This window comes from Protopterus annectens, chromosome 11.part0 (assembly GCF_019279795.1).
Source record: "Protopterus annectens isolate FY-2018-M chromosome 11.part0, PAN1.0, whole genome shotgun sequence".
In the NCBI taxonomy this organism is placed as follows: domain Eukaryota; kingdom Metazoa; phylum Chordata; order Ceratodontiformes; family Protopteridae; genus Protopterus; species Protopterus annectens.
Window position 1 is genome coordinate 181,455,430 of NC_056745.1, and position 24,093 is coordinate 181,479,522.

Here is a 24,093-nt window from a genome sequence, read left to right on the forward strand (position 1 = left end):
GATTTGGAACATACACATGGTCTGCCATTTCAATTAACAGTTCCTCCTGTGGAATACCAGTCCAGTTGCTTATTTGTGCCTTCACAAAATTAATACAGTCTGTTCCTTTTAGTTCTCTGGTACAGCAGAAAATCTCAGATTTTCCCTAAATGTTATGCCTTCTAACGCTATCATTTTTTTTAAACATACCTGTTTAAAGCGTCTTCCATTTTTTCTAGCCGTTTGTTTTTGAGTTGATATACACCTTCAGTGTTTCATTTATTTAAATCACATTTGAGTTATTTTCCCTCTAGATTACGGGAGGCCATGTCTTGCACCAAAGCTGGAGTTCGAACCACTTTTTGCTGAACAACTGCAGGATTCTTCACAGTCAGTGCTTTCTCTTCACCGTTTCTAGTTTAATTTCTTTCTGTCACTTTCATTTTCTTTTCTGCTGGCATCCAGGTAGTGTACTTACTAGCCAGTAACTGAATTTACTAAAATTATTAGAGTTCCTAACTCTTCTCCTTCAGTTTCTTTTTTTCACACTGGGAGAGCTGTAGTTAAACTGTTGATCAGTTTGCAGCCATCTTGGAAATTCCCTTTGTCAAGACATTTTAGGAATTATGTAGATATACCGTCAGAATTGTAGCACTCGAAGATGATATAGTCATATTTTATGAGACAGATATAATGTGGCTAGAAGGGTGGGAAATTGTGCTGTTTAGGCATGTCTGATTTAATGTTGCATAACTGTTACATTAAAGCATACTTATTTGACGTATCTCTCAACCATAAGTGAGACTGAATTGTAAATCTGCATAATTCCTAACATTCCCTAAAAAGAAAAATCCAAACATCTTTCCTTTTTAAAATTGACATTTTGCTCTAATACTATATAAATAATCAGTTTAGAGATGTTAATTTTGTTTTTGTTTGGCCATTTACAATGACTTGTTTACCACAGTATTAAACGCATTCTAAACTGGACTTTTTTCAGACACTTGATTTTCTTTTTATTTTCAGTGGCAAACTGTTTATGTCTCTATTGGGTTTATTTAAATTATTTAGATTTTAGAAAAAATAGACCAATTTACATATTATTTTAAAGCCTTCACTTTTATTAGACTTTATTTTTAGTGAAAACAATGAATGTTAAGGGGTTAATTTTGGCTCGTAGAAGGTAGTTTTAGTGAATGAAAAAAATCTTTGTTGAAACTACCTTCACTGATCCCTCTGTGGATATATATCTATATATATATATATATATATATATATATATATATATATATATATATATATATTTTGCAAGGGTCAAGTCCCCCCACTGTAATGAACTTATACCAACTCTGACAGCACACAGCAGTGGAAAAAAAGGCAAACTCCACTTCAGCAAAAGTAGTTTCAGTGTATTTACTTCAATCATTTCACATTTGCTGAAACTAACTTCAGTGACCTGCCATGTTCCCGTTTTTTTCTTAGACACCATTTCCAAGCTGAAGAACACACTCATTGTTTCTTAATATAATCAGAAATGAATGTGTGCTATGCTAAGATTGTTGGCTATTCTTAACATAGCCATGATGTAAGTGCAATAACCTACTCTAGGGTATGCATTATTAATTTTTAATTATTGTTATTGGGGTTCAGTCAACATCCTAGCTGTTGTGATGGGACATGGCTTCATCTTGTGCCTTACAGTACCCCAAGGTGTTGATCAGACTCTTATAAATGGGCATCCTGTCATGAGTAATTGCTTGTCTTGCAAACTCACTGGTCTCTAGTTCATCTACTATTCCCTTTCTCCTTTCTTAAAAATATGATTAAAGGTTCTGAAAACCTTTCTACATGTCCAAGATGACTCCAAAATATTAAATTTACTAATATGAACTACATTAAGCAAATCCAAGGACTAGGCTTTTCTGTTTCCTTCACTAAGCTAGTGTAACAAATTCTCACACTGAGACCTTCTACCTGATATAAAAAAATGAAGCATTCTTTACAACATGAAATGTTTATTCCAGACTTTAGCTAAACATGTGCAAGAACAAGGTGCCTCCCACCAGTTTATGTTTATGGTCATTGAATTTTTGCATCCACATATTAAGCGTGGTGATATTGTTAATACACTTGACACAAAAGAGTATGAATGGATAGTTAGTTTGAAAGCTGATATGTACCCAGGTTTAAATAAGCAGGTGACCTTAAAACCTATTTTAAAGTTTAAGCAGAATATAGTGAATTAAGGAGCTTTTGTTTTATCTGGGATTTCTTGTCAGTGTATCACTGTTGTAATTTTTACTTAAACCCCTATGTAATTAACTTTTAATTAGTGTATTAGTGTGATAGATTAGCCTGTGTCATATGATGTAGGATTTCTTAGTATTTAATGATGATTGGTTTTATAACTTTTTAAACACTAAAGAACTTGATGTCTGAAAGCTTTATCTGGAATAAACGTTTCATGTTGTGAAGAGTGCTTCATTTTTTATACTTGTTTGGTTTCTGCAATACTTCACTTTATCAGTCTTGACACCTTAGATTTATTGGACCTTCTACCTGATCCCACAGTGGTTAATCAACTGTTTGTTTACCATATTAATTTTGCTCAGCACTTCTTATATGGTGCCAGTTTCAAGTGTCAACCTATCTTCTGCTTCCAAAAATTACTCAAAATCATGGGCATTCCTTCCCAGGCTACTTTGGTGCCTGAAAGTAGTTCCAGATCAAAAGAATTAGATGTCATTATTCTCTAACTCACCCTTAGTTTTGATTTCAGATGTCTCATCCAAAAAAAGTCACTTGTACCCATGTGCACTTCTATCTCCAGCACTGACCAACATGCAAAACATTCTCCACTATACTGTACAGCCCCTAACTGCAATGTTATAGGACTTTTTTAAAGTATCCTGGCTGAATGCCCCCATTAGATTGTGAAATTAGTAACCACTTCATCAAATTCCCACATCTGCAAAAATCATAACTGAAAAGTTAAGATTAATGGCCTTATGTAATACGGAGGGATGAGCCTTCCATGCACCCCCATACTAAATGTAATCATTTCTGAAGCTGTACCTGCTTAGTACAGGCAATGTCAGGTTTTCACAAAGCAGTCATTAATCTCACAATCAAGCATCACTGCAAATACTTGTGTGGATCATAATGGGAAGTTGCATATTTGGTCACTGCACCTATCTGGCTACAAAAACATAAGTAAATAAAATACTGCTTAATGCATTCGGAGTTTCTTGGTATAGCAGGTTTGCAACCACAGGACACTTCTGGCCAATGGATGAGACCATTTCATGGTCACTGAGGCTGTCTTACAGAAGAAGGATTGTCTATTCAGTGCACATATTTCCTAGTTTAGGAAAGGTGGAAACTGACTTCTAATCAGTTCAGTGTCTTAGCAAAGGTTTGCTGATATTATTGCTGGTGTAGAAGAAAGGTGAGGCTCTCCAAATGTCAGGAGAATACCATAACATTTGTGTGGATTACTGGAGGACAGGTTCTTCATAGGATGGAATAACAGGTAAATAACATAGAGAGGAACTCACTATATATCTGTATAATTGTATGCTAAACAGTACCTATATGATACTCTGCTTATTCCACTGTGCCTCAGAGGACCAATGGCTTGTTAAGGTCAACACAAGTCAAGTGTCAAGGATATAGAGGTGACAAGACGCAAAGACAATTGTTTTGGGCTCTTTTAAGCTAAGGGACAACATGCACAAAAAACAGAGAAAGTTGTCTAGGTGGCATTCCAATTATCCATATTATTTTCTATTTATTGTTTTTTTTTTATTTTGCTGATTTCATATTAATTTATGCAAAATTCATGTTTGTATACTGTGTTGAGATTTTCCTTTATGTTAGACTATGCCATTCCTCTCAACATCTTTGCTGTAGAATTCTAAGCAAAGACAAAAATGATAGAACAACAGGTTTTGCACATCAACAAGTATTTTCTGAATAATAAGAAGCATGAAACTGTAATGTCTGACATCACAGACTGACTGTAATCCCCATTGATTGACCAGAAAATCAAAAATTTTATGAGGACCATGCAAAAATATGAGGAAAAAGCAGGGACTTTGCAAAATTCTGGACATTTGAGCAACATAGATGGTGTGCCTTTACAAAGAAATGCACACAGATAATATCTTTAGAAATTGCCATGCACATAACGTTCTGTTGAAGCTTAACTCTTTCAAACTGACTTTGACAGTTACTCTTAAAAAAAAAAAAAAAAAAAAGATGAGAAAATGCAAACTCACTTAGAATGTCAGTTTTTGCAAACCACAACACCGAGGCAGTAATTGACAAAGTTCACTCCATAAGAGATCTTCTCTCATCCCTTCACAGTCCATCAATTATGCCAAATTTGGGGCTGTTATATAATTTAGTGTTAAGATGCATTTAGTTGTGGTTAACTATTTTTGTATTGGTTTACACTCATGCATAAGCAAAGCATGTTGATCTAGTGAAGATTCACTGTTGGGTAGTATGTAAATTAATAAAACCTGAAAGGGATCATCCAGAACAGGTAACAGCTGCTGAAAGTGACCATTGAAATACATAGTAGTAATGGAAATATGTCATATGATTGACTTTTCAGATAGTCAAATTTCATATCATCAAACTCATATGATCGACTATTTAAAAAGTCAAACATATGTAAAAACTCTAAAACAGTGTTTTAGCAGGGGGGCAAGCTCACCATGCATCTCCCACACCACCCCTGCTAATTATATATACCATTACAGTGGGTAAAGGACATATTTCATCCTCGCCCTTGTTCCATGATTTCAGGACAATTCGCTGTTTAAGCAAATAGGGAAACATTTGACTTTTAAATGGTCAATCATATTAGTTCAATCAAATGAAATTTGACTATTCAAAAGTCAATCTTTTAACAAAGACTAAGTGGTAACATACAGTTAGAATGCAAACTTCAAATAGATCTTCTGATATAGGCCAGGATTCAGAATTAGAACTGACTGTGAATGGTGAGGCTGTATCAATTAAGGGCTGTCAGCATGATCATGGAAACCAGCAATTCAGAGTCACATTAGCGGCAGTGTGGAAAAACCTCATTATCAGATAATTTGCATGTCTCTGAATCACTTGATAATTACCGCAAGTGCTAACAGGCCCTTTGTAGTAATCCCTGTGGCAGCTGATGCATTGTGTTTTCACAAGCACACCCCATTCATTTCCCTACACACACACACACACACACAGCGAATCACACACACACACACACACACACACACACACACACACACACACACACACACACACACACACACACACACACACCTGATATCACTCATTCTTCTACATACACTCAACCACACCCCCAATACTTATACACTACTTGCCTGACACTTACCTCTAATGCAATACCACCCATTGAAAGTAATTATTGAATACAAGCTTTTGGTTGTGATAATTACCACAGCTACCAGTCAGGATTTATGTAGCCTAGTAGTTCTATGAATTGCTTGGCTGAGTAAAGCACTTACAGCAGACATTTCCAGGGTAAAAGATTATGGCTACTTACCATAGTGTTTCGAAAAACATGCGTGCGTAAATGGACATGCCTTCATTGAAGGGTGGGCATCCAGCTGGCACCTCGGCGTTTTGTAAAAATCTACTGCCAATCATAAGTGGACCGGAGTTCCACTGTGACGACCCCTTACTGTGAAAAGCCGAAAGACAAACAACAACAACCATATGCTGCTTTTCTGGGAATGCCTCATTAGCATTTATGTTAGGCCAGAAAGACAGCCCACCATGGTGCTCCACCTCTTTGAGATAAGCACTACTGTATGGGTGTCTACGAATCAAAAATTGCTGCGACCAGCATTAAAAAAGGATTACTACTGGTGGTCATCTTTCTGAATTCCAACTATATATAAGCATTACTGAAATAGATATTTGTTCTAAACAGTGATAGCACAATGTGGTTACAATGCATTTATCATTAACATGAATTAGAAGGTTTTTCTTGTATTGTGAGCTTGAAACCACCATTGCTGCTATTTTCTTTACTGTTAACAATATGCATGCAATTTATTTAGTACTACAATACAAAACGTTGCTTGAATGCAGTCATTTTAAAATAGTGTTTGCCACTTCCTCTGTCAGTATAAAACACCCGGCAAAATATCACAGATCAAGCTGGTTAAAGATGTTTTCTATTTCTCCTGTGCTGTAATATAGGTGTGCAGGCCTTTTTTCTACTGCTATAAATACAAAAAATAAAGCAGCAAAAAAAGAAGGAAATAAATGGTGTAAAATTCACTAGTAACCACCAAACATACACCACTGGAAAGCAGAGTCCCTGGACAAACGGAAATACTTGAATAAATGGAAAAAACGTCTTTAATTAATACACAGTCAAGCACAAAAACATTTTTGTCACACTTGGACTTCATCAGATTAAAAGAACATTAACTTCCCCCCTGCCTTTTATACTTCCTGTGGTTGTCACTAACCAATCAAGTAAAATACTTTATTAAACTCAATTAACATACAAAGTTAAAAAACTTCACATAAACATCCCTGTACAATATAAAACCTTAATTTTCAATATAATCATAAAATTCATGTACAAAATGTTAATAAAACAGTTAAAATGCATTACAATACAAATAATAAAACTTTAAGTAAAAAACAGTGTGTGTAAAAACACTTTCATTCTTAAGACTTGCACTCATGCCCCCTCTCGTGGACAACCTCTGTAACATAGTGATAGTTCTTATAAGCTGGGAACTTTCAAACACTCTTACAGTTTTGCAGCTTTTAGTTTTAGGATAGGGACTATATTAATGTGTCCATTAAGGCCAGGGAAGTGATTGGCTTCTAGTTTAACTTGCCAAAAAAGCTCTCTATACTCCAATTTCGCTTCCCATGCCGCACCCCTTAGATCTATAGGGACTTTTTCCAAAACAAAAAACTTAAATTTTGCCTGAATACAGTTTTTAATGTGTTTGTATAAGGCTCTTGTTTCCTTCTTAATACTAATATCCCTATGATGCTCATAGATATAGTTCCTTAACCTTCTTTCTGTCTTCCCAGTATAGACTGCACAGCAAGAATTACATAGTGAAATATGTATAACCCCTGTAGTGTTGCAATTATAAAAGGAATCAACGGTAATCACTATATTCCTGCTTGTTATATTAACCTTCCCCTCATTCAGAATGTGAACACATTGGGAACATGATCCACATTTAAAGGTTCCTGTCCTTCTAGTGCTTGCTTCCCCTGTTCCACCTGGGTTCCCTTAATCCAGCAATTCTTTAATGTTGTTCCCCTTCTTGTATGTTATCTGGACTTTGTTAGACTTCAAGGAAGAAAGGTCTGTGAAATCTAAAAATTTCCCCCATTCATTAAAAATAATATCTCTACAAATCTTTGAATTACCATTATATTCCATAATAAAGGCTCTATCAAACCTTGTCCCTGTGTCTTCTGTTGGGGGTACTCTGGTAATTGGTGGTCCTTTACTCAACAAAGGGTAAAAATGCCCTCCTCGTTTAGACATAACCTCTTCCTGAATAGTAAGACTCAACTCTTCAGGGTACCCCCTTTCTAAAAAGAATTTCAACAGGGTTTCACATTCTGTCCAAAAGTCGCCTTCATCGGAGGTCAATTTACTAGCCCTAATACATTGTCCCTTAAGTATACTTCTTTTTTGGACATAGGGTGTGCACTAGAAAAGTGCAAAAAAGAATTTGAGTACGTTTCTTTTCTATAAACAGTTGATTTAAGATCATACTTAACCTTATGTACGGTGACATCTAAATAATTCATCCTGTCCATTGTTACTTGATGCGTAAATCTTAAAAAACTAGTAGTAGTTTCCAAGTACTCCATAAATTCAGAAAGCTTACTCTGGGTGTCATTCCAAAAAAATACATAATGTCATGCAAAAATTGTTTATACATGATCCAACAGGACCTAAAGTCAGAATTCAAAATGTATTTATGCTCCCACAAGGATAAAACAGTATTTGCATATGTGGGAGCACAGTTAGCCCCCGTGGCCACTCCCTTAATCTGTTGGAAAAATTCCTCACTGAAGAAGATGAAGTTGTTCTTTAACACCAACTCTATCAACACCAAGCATAAACAAAAATCATTCTAGTTTCCCTTATTTTTTTAAAACCAGTGCTTCCTCAAAAAGTTCAAGCCCTTGTTTATGGGGAATAACTGAGAATAAATCTTTGATATCAATAGTTAGAAAGATTAATGTACCCGGCTTATCACATTGCAGTATATTTCCAAGGAAATTCCAGGAGTCTTGCAAAATCTTGTTTTCAGTCCCCCAGAGTTGTTTTAACTTATAGTCAAGAAATTTGGCCAAGGGGGTCATTTTGGAGCCATGTGCTGCAACCATGGGTCTAAAAGGGTGGGTCTACAATGTTCTTATGGACCTTGGGGATGCCAAATATTGTGGGGATTCTGGGTCTGTCATTCCTTAAATAATTTAAAGTCTCTAGATCAATCAACCCTTCAAAGAGCAGATCCTGAAGAATTAAATCAATTCTTCTGTAGACAATACTGATCTCATTTCTTGATACCCTTGTATAGGTGTTTCTATCCCCCAACAATTCCAGCATCTTACCGTCATACAAAATTGTATCCATTAGAACTACCCCCCCACCATTATCTGGCTTCATTACCCTCACTTCACTATTGTTTTCAAGACCATCTAAGATCTCTTTTTCATTCCTAGTGAGGTTGTGTCCATCTCTATTTTTTGGAATGGCTCCCTAAAACGTTTTTCAACCACCTTTTCAAAATTCGCAAGTTGCGGGTGGAGGGGTGGGTTAAAGGTACTTTTCCTTCTTAGTGGTTCCTTATCTGCCATACCACTCTTTCCTTCAAAGAAAACTTCTAAATTTAACTTTCTAGTGAACACTTTTAAATCTAAAATTAAGTTTGTAATGTTACATTTTTTTCTTAGGAATAAACTTAAAACATTTAGCAAACAGTGCAAAATGCTCTCTAGTTACATCTATCTTACTGTAATTAAAAATGTGGAAATTGTCAAGTGTATAAACATTCTGGTTAACCTGAAAATGTGCACTGGGTGTATTTACCATCCCCCCTCCCCTCCCCTTCTGACCTGAAAATCCTGCTGTTGTTGACCCCCTTCTTTATTCATAATCCTTTCTGACCTATGAAGTACTGGAAATTCCTCAGAGTTGTTCATTTCAATATGTTCATGTTCATTCTGCCTAATGGATGACTTGTTTTCCTGTCCATTGTTATAGTGCCTCCCATTCCCCCGTATTCTGGAATCAGGGCCCTGTTTACTGTTGGCAGACTTGGGTTGGGGTAACTGTGAGAGTTGAAATATTCTGTCTGCTGTAATGAACAAGTTAACAATGGCTTTCAGTGGATTTGTTTGAAAATGTAAAATAAATACTCTGCTTTTCAGTGAAGTACAGAGTGCACTTAGTTAAAACTCTTGGCAAAAGCATATAGCTTGGCATTCATTGTTATTAGAAGTCAGAAGTAAAATATTTGTATCTTTTATAAACTATGCAGTTTGTGAAATTCTCTAGCTACAAGCAGGTCAAGATGAACTCTTGTATGCAGCTGTGTTTCATCAGCAGGACGTGCAAAATAAGAGCAAGGCCGAGGAGTTGTTCTTCAGGAACAGAATGTGTGAAATATGGAATACAAACTGTCAGCAGACCAGCTTCAAAAGAAAAACTTATTATTCTGGCCAAGTCTCTAAACTACTGATGTAGACAGGAAAAAGACTATAAAGATTGGACTGCTTCTTCTTTTGTATGAGAGACATTGATTCTTACAGTTTGATGCTGTAAGCTGAAGTACGGTTTTGTTACATGTGTATCTTTCATTGTTAAACTAGATGTCTACTTGATATGCAGTAAAGAATGTTATATCAGATTGAACCGTCTCAATTGTTTTCATTGAGTAATGATACAGACTACCTTTTAGTGTAGTAACATAAATTTTACAGTAACTAGTGTTCTTAGTGTTCTCCCTATACTCTTGAAGGTCCCTTTGCATTTTTTCAATTTTTATTTTAATATTCACATCACATAAAAGGCAGGGGGAAGTTAATGTCCTTTTAATCTGATGAAGTCTAAGTGTGACAAAAACGTTTCTGTGCTTGACTGTGCATTAATTAAAGAAGTTTTTTTTTGTTTATTCAAGTATTTCCATGTGTCCAAGGACCCTGCTTTCCAGTGGTGTATGTTTGGTGGTTACAATACAAAAAATTTTGCTTTCTGGAAATATTTTCAATAGTTTATATTACTTCCACATCACAATGAACTGCAAAATGCCACAGCTTCAGTTAATAACATCTGTTTCCCATTCTTTGTGTGCAGTAACATGTACTACACATTGCAATGCTTCTGTCATTGTGTACTCTGCAAACATAAGAATGGAGGTAAACATTATGATACAGATTTATATTGACACAACATAGATTTATATTAGCACAGTAGCTTTAATACAGCCTCTGTATTCTGTTTTACATAATCCCCCATCAGGTATTTCAGAATAGTTTTTGCTATCACATAAAAATGTTACTAAAAATATGTGTCCTTTTTTCTTCAGTGGTATAATGTGAAATGTTGTTCTCCACAGTCATTTTTACAGTGCTATATGTTACTTCCCCATCATGATAAAATGCAAAGAAAAATGTCACAGCTACAGTCAGAAACCTATCACGGTTATTCATGGATGTAGTGTGCAGTCCTGTAAAACTGTGTACCACACTGTAATCATCCATCATTGCAGTAACATGATTCATAAACCTGAATAACACTGCTGTCATACAATGCACACAAGGTCCTTATAGCAGTGTACTGAACAAGGTTAATGCATGTAGACATTGTCTGTATCCTTTCCCTGCCAGGCACATAACACTGTTCTGCCTGTATGGGTTTGGTTCTGTTAAAGGTTCCAGTGAGCATAGCAGAACTAAGTTTTGAACAAGGATGAGAAAAGATAAAGCAAAAGAACAAACGTCTGTGAGCTGGTAAGGTACTCTCTGACCAAAGACAAAGTGTTCCAAAGCAAAATGAAAGATAGTACTCCACGGCTGTAAATGACATTAATCCAAACAGTAAAAGCATACAAAAAGGCAAGCGCTTTCACAGTCAATCTACATGACTGCTTCTTCAGACCTAAAAACAAGCAATACCCACCCACTATATATATAAAATTAATCAGCCAATCAACAATTTAATAACACAATTATAAACAATCTAACATATCTCACACAAATATGGCTTAAAAACACATATAAAACCTAAACATACATACATATATAAATCAATATGTCAGTTGTGGTTTCAACTCTGGTTTCAGGGAAACTCTTTCATTTAAACCAGGAAACTTATCATGATTTAAACGTATTATCCATTCTTGTTCTCTTAATTCAGTTAGATTCTTAAGAGAAAAGATAGTCTGCAACTGTCTGTAGTTAGAGAAACAGCTGTATGTTTTAGCCTATCTCTCATTGAACAGCAAAAGTTTCATAACAAATAACAGCTGCTCTGTTATATCAGCAAACTTTGGACTTTAAGTAGAAATGTATAAACTTTGGCTGTAAAACATAAAAAACATAATTTTTTTTCTTATTTTTAAGATCAATTTAGTGAACTCACGTTTTACAGAAGGTACACATGTTCATGTTTGTGGCTGTTTGAACTACCAAGCTTTACCTTCTGTGGTTGGAGTGAGGGATTTACGTCTATTGCGCACAGCACTCCACAGTTAAGGAAAGAGCCAATTCATAAAAAAAAGTTGACTGACACTGTCACAAATGTGATGTTATTGGTGTTAGCATACTATGCTACTCAAAGGATTGCATAAAGCAGCTGGTCTCAGTGGTGGGTGCTCATCTGCATCATTGTGGTGGGTGCAGGCTGGGTGTGGTTCTAACTTCAGTGGGACTTGGCATCACTTTACTACTTTGCACCTTCTGTGGAATATTATTCCAGAACATGGTGCTATTGTTATGCAGCTATTTTACATTATGAAATAAGTCACCATTTTCTGAAGTCAAGTGCTAGCATGCTTAATTTCCACTGGGTCATCCACAATAGCCACAATATTGGCCTCAATATTGGTGGCCCAAGATAGTGGGCTACATACATGTTGGTTTACAAAGTCCATTGAACATGTGGGAGAAACAGACAAATGTAAGTTTTGTAAAACAGAATTGGAAACAGTTCCATATCTTGTTGCTGGTTGTAATACACTAATGGCAGAAGGACTGTATACTGAAAGGCATAATAATGTGTCACTGGAAATTGTGCAAACATTATAATATTGAAGTAGACAAAAAACACTGGAAACATGAGCCACAAAGCATCATAGAAAGTGATGAAGTCTACAGTACATGGGATCACCCATTACCAACAGTTCAAAAGATAGATGTGAGAAAACCAGATATAGTGGTCCATGAAAAGATACATGTAAATCTGTATGAATTGCAGAAGCAGTCATTACTAGGCAGATTGCGGGTGCTGCAAAGAGTACTTCTGGCTAATGTCAAAGAGTGAAGCAATACTAATTTCATGAACTTTAATCGTACTTTGACTTAGGAATGGGGTCCATTCCCGTCATGGTATTAGAAAGCCAAAACATTTGGAGAAATTAAACACAGAGCAGCCCTGTAAATCGCTGCCCATATTATACACAGTAGTTAGTTTTTTCACAAGCTTGTCAGCTGTGAACTATGATATGAATCCTCATTTGTGAAAACCAAGCACATATCTACACCCTGCAGGGTATACATGTCTGCATGTTTGTCTTCCAGTGTGCATGGATCTGTTTATAAATTGCACAGGGCTATGCAATGTGCTTCAGACCATGCAGTAGTCCTGGATAATTGTTCACAATGTTTATAAATGTCAGCCTAACTTTTCAAATTTGGTGTGCATTAATAGGTTCATAAGTTCATAGATAAATACTATGCTAGCTGCCCTTGTAGGTCATTTTAAGCCAAGTCAATTTCCCTTTCAAAGGTAAGAATCAGATCTTGTATCTTGTGACTCTGAATTAACCACCTTAACCATTATACCAACCCCACCCCCTACACACCCAAGAAGTCTACCAGTAGTTTCACTTCATACATCTGACTGAGAAAGATTACTTGCTGTAACAAGGATTTCAGACATCTGGTGTGAGGTGGTGAACCATCACTAGTTACAATGGAATCAAAGGATGCCCCATTAAAGAAAGAGGATCCCTCTATGAGCAACTTTGCAAGGTGCAACTAAACCATCAGTAGCTTTGCTCATGTTCGAATGAGCACCAAAAGAGCATTAGGTGTCTCTTTTATGCAGATAATTAGTGCTGAAATGCATGCATTATCATTATTGAATATGCCTAAAATTTGAAACTGCCTCGTGGGAGGATTGAACTCATGACCTTCAAATTATGAGATTGACATGATACCTACTGAGGTAACAAGGCTTAAACTATCATTATTGTTGAAGCAAACTGTGCATAGCTTGTGCAGTTCTCCAGAACTTACTCCATTAACACATTGAGACACTGATAAATATGTATTGCATAAAACAAATTTGCTTTCAGTGCCTGTTTTAAAATAATACATCTTACAAACTGTACTACAATGCCAAATGTTACTTTTCTGGAGTATTTTCTGCATATTTTAGAATAGTATTATAATATAGGCCTTTTCTTGTTTATATATTCAGAAGTATGATGTCAAATGCTACTTTCCACAGTCATCTTAAAATGCTGCATCCTGCTTCGGCATCATAAACTGAAATGGAAAATTTTACACATCCGCCTGGAAAATATTTTAGTACAAACTAGTCCTACTTTTGGTGTTTGTTACACAAAAATTATCACAAAATATCTGTTTTGATAACAATGTTTCTCTTGTTTTTTTTTTCAGCATAGGTTTCTGGTTTTATAGGTTCATAGGTGTATACTAGACTGATGATCACTGGGGCCTTTGTAGGCCTGGCAAAGCATCTCAATTGTACCCTGATGGTTTATGTGCCTTGGAGGTTATTTTGAGGGGTATATGTAAACTAGGGCAAGATTTACAAGCTGCCTCTATCCATTAGAGACATAGGTGCAAGACGTAGGGGTGTAGTGATTTTCCATGCCCTGGCCCAGCTTTCTCTTAAATAGAATTAGGGAAGAGCTCTGTTTCTCATGGATGGGTAGCTTGTTCAAGAGAAAGGGGATTCTCTTATACACATGCCTGTCCTTACAACATGCCCTACCTATGTCACAGGCAAAGTTTAAATCTCTAGATTGAGTAATTCTGATGTTATTCATTTTGTGGGTATGCAAAAGGTCTATCATAGTGGGATGCAAGGATGCCTTGTACGGAAGGCTTAGACAGACTCTCAGAAGTCTGTAGGAAACAGAGTAGAGAGATAGAGCTTTGACGCAATCTGCCTAGAACATGCTGTTTATGCCCTGTGTTTTTTTTTTTTTTGTGAGGAACCTCTGTGGAAATTCCAGTTGTTGCATGTCTCTGGTCATGTATATACTGAAGGGGCATTGTACTCAATAATCGGCCTGATGAAGGCAAATACAGTGGAAAGATGACTTCTTTTGACATAGATGCCATGCCCTTGCATTTAAGTAGAGCAACATAGACTGATTTCCTTACTGCCTTAGAGACATTTTGGTTGAATGCCAGGATACTATATTCATATGTACTTAATTCCCTTACTACTAGTTTTACTCTTAGGGGTGCATTAGTGATGATTTTCTAGGGTATCTGACTTCCCAAAGGATACTATTATGCATTTCATGCCATTGAGTTTTAAGCTGTGGCTATGACACCAGTCATTTGTCTGTCTTAGTCCTTTTCTATGGTGGTGTGGAGGGGTTCTATGACTGAACCTAGTTTGCAGTCATTTACAAACTTGGTCAGCCAGCGGCCATTGACCTTGACATCCAAGAAGTAAATGCCAAAAGTATAGGACACAGTACAGAACTCTGAGGGACTCCACTAGTGACCAACCTCTTTGTGGAGGAGGTCTCCCTTATCTTAACTTCTTGGCTCCTAAATGAGAGTGAACTGGCTATCCAGTGTATAATATAGGGGTTTATGCTTATATGTGTGAATTTGTTTACAATGTTTGGGTGCAATACAGCCACAGGTAGAAGGTTTTAAAAATATTTAATAATAAATAATTAAAACACAAGACAAAACTACTGCACCACAGAGATATCTAAGAGTTCACAGATCACACAGAAACTTAAAATAATACAGTAGGACGGGTCTGGTTTCAAAGAAAAATACCTAATTAATCTTTAGTAGCTTTAATTATTCCTACAAGATATCACAGTGCTAAAAACTTACATGTGGGCATAAGAAGAGTGCTGATAAGTTAGATGTCCAGATCAAAATGCTCTCTGTCTCTTGTCAGAAATAGTATTTAAACATTACTAACAAACATGTCTCTAAGACCCTCCCAGAATGACATCATTTTTGACACTTAGGTTTTCCCAGTATTCATATTGCATCATCTTAATACCTGGTCTGAGTTCTCAGGCCACAAACTGCATTATTTAGCAATCTAACACCTCCTCAGAAACTTACAACGATACAAGACATTTCACATGTATATACTAACAGAAACTAAAGCAATAAAAGCACCTTCCACATCTAAATTCTGGTCATAAACTTTAGCCTTAAAACAATGGGCATGAAATCTTCATCCAGCCACCCTCGGGCCAAATTCTAACATGAAAGGATCCAACATGCTTCATTGGGCCAGTAAAGTGCAATGTTGTCACATATTTTGCAGTTCCACATTTCACAGTGTTTTCTTACATTTAAAAACACAAGCCTGTATTTAACATTTATTTATACAGTTGATAGAATTATATATTAAATTCTATTTGACTAGGCTGGCAGCCTTTGCCCATCTCTCCCCAGTCGTCACATCTCTTCCCCCCCCCCGGGGAACTCAAGCAAGTTTTTCAAGTGCCCCTTCAGAAACATTGCTTGAGAGTGTCAGGTCTATATGGGCGTACCTCACCCCATTCACTATTTTGAGAGCCCATCTGCATTGATATTGCTACTCCCACTGCAGTGCTGCACTGACATATCATATGCTTGCAACCCCAGACTCCATCTTAGCAACTTGGCATTTTGCTGACTGGCTCTGTTTAACCATGTTAGAGGGTTGTGATCTGTCATCACAGTGAATTTTCTCTCATACAGATAAGGCTGAAGTTTTTGCAGTGCCCACACTATGGCTAAACATTCCATTTCTACCTCTGCATAGCATTCCTCCCTGGGTTGGAGCCTATGACTGAGAGAAACCACTGGGTGCTCTTCTCCCTCTAAAGAAATCTGGCTAAGTACAGCCCCCACCCCATAGTTTGAAGCATCCACCTGCACAACAAATTCTTTGCTGTAGTCTGGACTGGCTAACACAAGGGGTCCTCCCAAAGCTTCCTTAAGCTTCTGAAATGCCTTCTCACATGCTGGGGTCCACACTACCTTATCTGGTCTGTTCTTCCTTATCAGGTCTGTGAGGGGAGCAGCTATGGTACTATAACTAGGAACGAACTTTCTGTAGTACCCTGCTGTCCCCAAGAATGCCCTCACCTGCTTTTTGGTAACAGATGCAGGCCATGCCTGAATAGCTTCCACTATGGCAGGTTCTGGCCTTATTTTTCCACTCCCCACTCTATGTCCTAGGTAGGAGACCTCTGCCATACCCACCTGACATTTGCTCGGCTTAATGGTCAACCCTGCCCTCTGTAGTCTGCCCAGCACCTCCCTGACAAGCTGAAGGTGCTCTTGTCAGGAATGGCTGTAGATAGCAATATCATCCATGTAAGCAAGGGCAAACCCTCCTGCTCTTGCTAAGGTATGATCTACCAGCCTCTGGAAAGTTGCTGGGGCATTCTTCATCCCAAAGGGCATCTTTGTGAACTCATACAAGCCAAAAGGAGTCACAAAGGCTGACTTCTCTCTAGTACTGGGAGTCAAGGGCACCTGCCAGTAACCCCTGGTAAGATCAATGGTTGTAAGATACTTAGCCCCACCCAGCTGCTCTAGGGCCTCATCTGTCCTAGGCATGGGGTAAGCATCTGACTCTGTGTGTGACTATTTAATTTCCTGTAATCCACACAGAACCTGGTGCTGCCATCCTTCTTTGGCACCAGTACCACTGGTGAGGCCCAGGGACTGTTGGACTCTTGAATCACCCCTAGTTCCAACACCTTCTGTACCTCTTCCCTCAGAGTCTGTTTGACTCTCTCAGGCACCCTATAAGGGGCCAGCCTAATAGACCTGTGGGGTCCTGTATCCACCTGGTGCTGCACCAAGTGGGTGCTCCCTGGTTTCCCAGTGAACATGCCCCCAAACTCCTGCAACACTGCTCAGATCTCTCTAACCTGGGTAGGAGATAGCTGTTGGGACATTGCTACCCCTTCCACCGAGGTGTCAGCTGGAGCCTGACTGAGGAGATTAGTCACAAGATCTCTCTCAGACTCCTCCTGCAATCCACTGCAAATGCTCAGCACAAGGGCCTCCCTATCATGGTAAGGTTTCATCATGTTAACATGGTACAATTTGTGCCCCTCCTGTCTGCCTAGCACATCCACCATGTAGTTAACAGCACTTACCATTCTTACCACCTTGTAGGGTCCCTCCCAAGCTGCTTGCAGCTTGTTGTGTCTGACAGGAATGAGAACCATCACCTGCTGCCCAACAGCATACTCTCTAGCTCGAGCATTCCTGTCATACCACACCTTTTTCTGTTGTTGGGCTTCTGCCAGGTTCTTCTAGGCCAAGCCCATGAGTTCCCTGTGCCTTGTCCTGAGTTTCAGGACATATGCCACAACAGACTCCTTGTGAGACTGACCCTCACCTTCCCACTCATCTCAAATTAAATCTAGTGGACCTCTCACTCTATGCCTATACAGCAACTCAAAGGGTGAAAAACCTGTGGGTTCCTGGGGAACCACTCTGTAAGCAAACAACAGATGGGGCAAATATTTGTCGCACTCCCTCTTAAACTGATCTGCAAATGCCTGTAGCATGGACTTGATTGTAGAGTTTAACCTCTCAACAAGACCATTAGTCTGGGGATGGTAGGGGATGGTCTTCATGTGCTTCACCCCACAGGACTTCCACAGACAAGCCAGCAGGTCTGACATAAAATTGGCACCTCTGTAAGACAGTATTTCCTTTGGGAAACCTACCCTGCTGAAAATCTCTAGCAAAGCATTTGCCACCTTCTCTGCCTCAATGGAGGACAAAGCCACTGCCTCAGGGTATCGTGTAGCATAATCTGCAATCACTAGGATATACTTTTTCCTGTGGAACTTGGGATACTCAGAGGACCCACAGTATCCATAGCTACCCTCTGAAATGGCTCCTCAATCACAGGCAAAGGCATCAACGGAGCTCTCACCTTGTCTCCTGCCTTGCCTACCCTTTGGCACTGCTCACAGATCCTGCAGTACCCTGTTACATCTCTGGAAATTCCAGGCCAATAGAAATTCTGCATAATACATCTCTTTGTATGTTTTATGCCCATATGACCTGCAAAGGGAATATCATGGGCTATGGCTAGAAGCACCAGATGGTAAGCTTTAGGCACTACCAACTGCTGCACTCTCTCACCTTCTAGCCCTCCCTCAGGGGCCCACTCTCTGTACAGTAACCCTTTGTTCCATTATACAGATTCCCCCTTCCCTTGAGAATCAGGTGTCTCCCTAGCTACCTGCCTCAGGCCTTTCAATGTAGGGTCTGAGAGCTGAGCCTGTCTCAAGTCTCTCCTTGTAACCCTTCCCAGCTCCCCTTCCACTGAAAGTCTGGCATCCTCTGACAGCGGTGCCTCACTTTCAGCCTGGGTACTACTACTCACCTCTACCTTTGCAGTTACCCTGCCCAAAGGAACATCAGTACCCACAAGCAGCTGTGGCTCACATTCAGTCTCACTGCTACAGTGTATCTCACTCCCTGAAGTAACCATCTCAGCAGTCCTGGCTGCAAGTATGCAGTATGTCTGGGTCTCCCCCAGGCTGCCAGACTCACATGCTTGTCTCCTAGCCTCACTGCATTTAACTGCGTAAGTACATGGTACTGCCTCATCCAAATCCTTCCCTCTCAGGACATCTGCAGGATGGTAGTTCCATACCCCTGTTGTCTCAAGACAACCTACTATTGGCATTTTGTCTTTCCCACTTACTGGCTCTCTCACCTTTGGTTCCCCACCTTGCCTCTGTGGACACCTGTATGCCTCATGACCCACTGGTTGAATTCAAAACATTTAACCCTACCTCCCGGACGTATACCTGGACTAGTGGCTTCCCCTGCTAGTGGCGGATTCTGTTGGAACAGTCTGTGCTGCCCACCATGGGTTCCTTTAGTCTCATGAGTAGTACTAGGGGTCCCTTTCCTGTGCAGGGCTACCCTGCTTGCTAGGTATAGGTCTCCCTTCTTACCCAACCCCTCTGAAATAGCACACTGTCTATCAGCTAATCAGATCCTCATGTCCTCAGGCAAAGTGCTAAGGGCTTGTTCCCTTACCAAAAGGTCTGCTAGCCCTTCAAAAGTGGTGACCTGACATCCACTCACCGAGCTATGAAAACAAGTGCTCAGTTCAACAACATATTCACATACACTTTCATCTGCTTTGCGTCTATGGTCAGGAAACTGTTTCCTATACATTTCAGGGGTTCGCTTAAAACATTCTAACAAATGTATTTTTACATCAGTATAATCAAAACAGTCAATGTCATGCATTTTTTGTTAAAGAAGTTACAGCCTTACCATGGAGTAAGGGGGTCAGGAACCGTACCCAGAGCCTTTGGTCAACTTCATACTGCTTACATACCTGCTCAAATATACAAATGAAGCTATCAAAATTATCCCCCTCTTTAAACTGTGGAAGAAATTTACTGACATTTTGTGCTTCTGGGGTCCGGTTACTCCCTTCCCCATTACCTCCATGACTCTGGCGAAGAGTCAGCATTTCCCTCTCATGCTTTCTCTGCTGTTCCTGTTCTTCAGCTTCTAGGCTCCTCATTCTCTCAGCTGCTTCTAGTTCCATATGCCTGGTCTGCAACTCAAGTCTCTTCAGCTCCAGCTGGATGTTTAAGTACATGGCAGAAAAGTTGAGCTGTCCATTCTCCGAGGATATTGTATCTCCACTGTCAGTCTGATTATCCTCCAGGCTGCTGTTTTCTGATGCAGCTGTAACCAAGGCTGCAGTCAGGTCTGCCTTAGTCAGGTTTCCATGCACCAGCCCCCTAGCCTGGCACATCTCTGCCAGCTGGCTCCTTGTCAGCTTTCCATACTCTTCTGCTGACATGCTGCCTGCTCACCTTGACTAACACTAAGCTAACAGAAGAAATAAACAGTTGTGATCTGAACTCTTGGTATACACTGCGTGGTTGTTTTAGAGTACAAATCACTTTTAGAGATCACTGCACATACGCTACAGGAATTTGTTCTATCCCACACCACTACAAGCCAATTAGTATGTGAAGTAGATCCCACCACTGCCACCACTTGTGACGACTTTAGCCTGGCCCAGCAATCAAGGAGCCTCAGTCCTCACCACTAACACCAGGGAGGTTGTCTCCTAGAAGAGGAAAGGATAACTAATACACACAGTAAAGTACAATTTCCCTTAAGTTCACACAAAGATCACAGTCAGTCTGGGACTGGCTGCTCCCTTGCTCACCAGGTCCCCAATAAGACTCCTCACTGGCACAGCTATAGGGTCCAGGTCTCAACCTAACTGGGCACGCTAGAACATCCAGCATCCTCTCTGTCTAACCAGTGCTTCATGTCCCTGCCCAAGTAGCTGACACAACACACACACATTGAGATAAGTATTTATACAACTTTACAGACACTTCTGGGAAAGGCTGACACAGATTCTCCAGCTGTGCCCCTTTACCCAGACTATACAGTAGTAATTACTGCCACCACCCAGTTAATAATATCAGCTACTAAAAGGCCCTTAAAAGGGTGTCCAATTATTACTGTGCAATATTAATATCCAATGGTAGTGTGACTATACAGTCTAAGGCTTATCAAAATGGCCTATTACAATAAACTCTATATAAATATGCAATGTACTCTAGAGCTTATCTCTACACAAAGCAGCCACAGGTAGAAGGTTTTAAAAATATTTAATAATAAATAATTAAAACACAAGACAAAACTACTGCACCACAGAGATATCTAAGAGTTCACAGATCACACAGAAACTTAAAATAATACAGTAGGACAAGTCTGGTTTAAAAGAAAAATACCTAATTAATCTTTGCTAGCTTTAACTATTCCTACAAGATATCACAGTGCTAAAAACTTACATGTGAACATAAGCAGAGTGCTGATAAATTAGATGTCCAGATCAAAATGTTCACAGTCGCTTGTCAGAAATAGTATTTAAACATTACTAACAAACATGTCTCTAAGGCCCTCCCAAAATTACATCATTTTTGACACTTGGTTTTCCCGGTATTCATATTGCATCATCTTAACACCTGGTCTGAGTTCTCAGGCCACAAACTGCATTATTTAGCAATCTAACACCTCCTCAGAAACTTACAACGATACAAGACATTTCACATGTATATACTAAGAGAAACTAAAGCAATAAAAGCACCTTCCACATCTAAATTCTGGTCATAAACTTTATCCTTAAAACAATGAGCATGAAATCTTCATCCAGCTGACCTCGGGCCAAATTCTAACATGAAGGGATCCAACATGCTTCACTGGGCCAGTAGAGTGCAATGTTGTCACATATTTTGCAATTCCACATTTCACAGTGTTTTCTTACATTTAAAAACACAAACCTGTATTTTATATTTATTTATACAGTTGATAGAATTATATATTAAATTCTATTTGACTAGGCTGGCAGCCTTCGCCCATCTCTCCCCAGTCGTCACACACCCTAATGTATTTTATAAAACATACATTCTTGATTTTGACCCTATGGTGTTTATATATAATATAGTGTAATCAATTAGATAAGACTGAGTGAAAAATATCAGAGCATAAGGCAAAGCCAATTCAAAGACACAGGTAGAGCCATTGTAGAAGCAGGTGAAATTTCACAGTCAGCATAATATGCTAACAACTGTATCACCAGCAGCATTATGCTAATGAGCATCACTGTAATTGCAAATGAGGGTAAACAATATGACACTGTGATTCAGAAACAAATAAAAGTTGCCCAATCAATGTTAGCTGCCAACAGGTTTGTACACTGAAATTTCTTGCTGAACAAGAAGGGAAAACATGCTTTGCTACTACGTGTAATACTTGTCATAGCCAAGCAACATATTTAAGGGGCTGTTCTCACAGCCAGTCTCCATGACTGAGTACACCATTGACCTCTGTATCACAAAAGGATTCAACATCACCTAATATATCATCATCTTCATGGCAGGGACATAGCTGACCACTGTTCTGTGGACAGAAACACCATATGAGAGCTGGCAGACATGTGCTGTCCTCATAAGGAATCTTGTAGGATGTGTGAAATACTGATCCCTCCAGATGCAAAGGTATGTGTAGCTCTGAGTATTCTAGGTGCAGGAGGTGTTGGGAGGGTGGCCTAATGGTTAAGGTGTTTGCCTTGCAAACACAAGGTGCAGGGTTTGAGTCTCACAAGGGATAATTGGCTAAGCTTAAAATGCCTCGAAAGGGCAGTTAGCTTAGTACCAGTCTATGAACCTATGAACCTTCCAGTGGCCATCTGAGGACATGGTAAGTATTTTTCAGGCACCTTATGAATATCACACCAGTTACTTGATGTGTTCCTGTAGCATTTAAATGAGCATATGGGGTTTCCAGGGGAAACAAAGGAAAGCAACAGTACTTTGTGGACTGTGCAAAACTGACCATTTTTTCCATTAGGTTCTAGATGCCATAAGCTCTACCTACATCATTCCACATGGGCAACAGTACATCGGCTAAAAGGGTTATTCACTCCATCAGTTGCCAGCTGGTTTGCAATGTACAGGGTATCATATAAAATGGATCTGTGCGCTAATCAGGCAGTTCAACAGTTCCAACATCTGGCACATATCTGACCTATAACAGCAATTTGTCTAGAGGTGACGTTCTACAGGGTCATTTTACTTGCAGTGCAGATTATGCCCTGGAACCATGGCTTATGCTGTCAGAACATGGCCGTTGCAGACCCAAAATATCACTAAGCATGTGTTCAAACTGATGAAAGCCCCTTTCTCCTGCCTAGATTCCTCTGGTTGATGCTGAAGTATTCTCTGGAGACCTGCAGCAAGATATCTATTGTCTGTCAGTGCTGTACAACATAATTATATGGAAACAGCTAGAGCAAGGAATTGCTAACAGATGACAAGAGAGAACAGATGAAAAAGTAGAGGAAGCGCTGTCTATGGAGCCGTTGGATGAATTAGCTCCAGGGCAAAACTATGTAAGGCAGAGGAAGTCACAATATGCTCCAGCATTTGCAAAAAGGTATTATCTGGTCAAGGACTATGGATCAGATTACACACAATAATGATTAAAACTGATGCATGCAATATTACACTCAGGCTATGCTCTTTACTGCAGTGACTGGCAATGCTGTGCATCAGGCATCACCTATGCATGTAACACAGCTATGAGGGCAGGGCATAGTAGTCATCATATACACATGTGTGGAGGAGCACAATGATAAGTATTATCAAAGGGCACAGAGGTGGGGTGGTGGTTTACTAAGATAGTGGATGAAAGTGTGTGATATGGCCCAGGGATTAGGGAGCTGGATGTACTGTATAGGGAGGGGGTGGTGCTTCCTGAGAGGGAAATGAGAGTATTTAACCATACTGGGTAAGTGTTCAGAATGTGTGCTAGGGACACAGACTAAATATTATGTGTATGCTTGTCACAGAGGTTTGAGACTTCCAGTAAGAAGAATGTAGACCATAGTCATCTCTGTCCATCTGTGTATCCTCCCCAAACAATAGCAATGTCACCAACACCCAGTGGCAGGGATGATGGGGAACCATGAGCCCATGAACTCCTGACCATTGCCTGTGCTTGACCACCAATGCAATTCACAACTTTGTGTGTGCCCATGACATGCTTCAC